Below are 1,357 nucleotides of genomic sequence, written 5' to 3' on the forward strand. Positions count from 1 at the left end.
AAGCCGGTTGTGAGTGACGACGACAGTGAGGAGGAGCAGGAGGAGGTGAGGGCCGGGAGGCGGGCGGTTCCCGGGGCTGTGGGGGACTCCAGGGCCGCATCCCCGGTGCCTGCAGCTCAGGGCCAGGGCCCGCGGAACTTGGTCAGTGCCAGGAGTTACGGCAGCGGCGATCAAGTCCTGGGGAGTGGTCTGACCTTGCAGGGCTTACGCCCTGACCATATAGCAGAGGTGGCCCTCCGGTCCGTTTCATTGTTCTGAGAGGGTCTCACAACTGCAAAATATGTAGCCCAGGCTGGCCTTAGACTCGGGATAATCCTCCTGCCTCAGCCTCCACAGTGCTGGGATTACAGGTGTGAACCACCATGCCTGGCAAATACAATTTTCTTCTTTCTTTTTTCTTTTCTTCTGGTACTGGGGATTGAACTGGGGAACTTTTGCCCTTCAGGCAGATGGGCACCACTGAGCTAAGTCCCTGGCCTGGGATCTGGGTTGTCAGTGTCACCGTGGTGTGCGCCCTGCCAGGATGCTTCAGAACGGCAAAGGCCAGGGAGGACGGGGCCAGCGGGACCCATGCCCCGGGGTGGGCTCCAGCGGGGTGTGGAGCGGCAGCGGTGACTCACGCCCTCTCCTGTCCCCTCAGGACCGCTCAGGAAGTGGCAGCGAGGAGGACTGAGCCGACATTCCGCGTCTCCATCGAGAGCCGGCGTAGCCCTTAGCGTAACGGGTAGCAGCAGACGTAGTTCAGCCTGGGGAACTGTATAGACTCGAACTCCGTATTTATGCGACAGAGCTGTAGGACCGTGTGTGGCCCGGCCCGGCAGCGGCGTGGGTCAAGGCATTAACTGTTTAGAGCAGGCCCCGCGGCAGTGGCGACAGCAGAGGGGCAGCGCTGTCGCAGCACCAGGTCACCGTAGTGCAGCGTGGTGCATGTGTGGCCGCCCACCCCTCGTACTGCGCCTCTGGGCAGGCTGGGCTCGCGGGTGCGGCCGGCGGGTACGTCAGTGTCACTGGATGTCAAGCAGTAATAAATTAAACCAGCAAACCGAGCGCGGCCCGTGTCTGCCTGGCCCCTGCGCAGGGAGTGGTGGGTGCGGGAGGGGCCTGGGAGGCATCGGTGCCGTCTCCGTGAGCAGAGGTGTCACCCACGACCGCTGAGGGTGGGTCGCTGGACACAGCCTTAAAGCCAGAGGCTGCCGCCCTCCCCGTAGCGCTGCGCACACACCTGTAATTCCACCTACTCGGGAAGCTGCGGCAGGAAGACTGCAAGTCCAACCCTGCCCAGGCGACTCAGAAAGAAAGACAGGGCCAGCGCCCCCAACTCCCCTTTCTCCTCCCTCCCTCCCTGCTTCCTGGGCTG

General features: G+C 63.0%; 1 long non-coding RNA gene across 1 annotated transcript; it reads left to right on the top strand.

Annotated features, from left to right (window-relative positions):
• LOC104869477 lies at positions 1-1,046 on the top strand. Its single transcript, XR_782342.1, has 2 exons — positions 1-45; positions 641-1,046. It is a non-coding gene; the product is annotated as an uncharacterized LOC104869477 (long non-coding RNA).
• The last annotated feature ends 311 nt before the right edge of the window (positions 1,047-1,357 follow it).

The sequence above is a fragment of the Fukomys damarensis genome, unplaced genomic scaffold, assembly GCF_012274545.1.
Source record: "Fukomys damarensis isolate Sample0158 unplaced genomic scaffold, DMR_v1.0_HiC HiC_scaffold_37, whole genome shotgun sequence".
NCBI classification, from domain to species: Eukaryota; Metazoa; Chordata; class Mammalia; order Rodentia; family Bathyergidae; genus Fukomys; species Fukomys damarensis.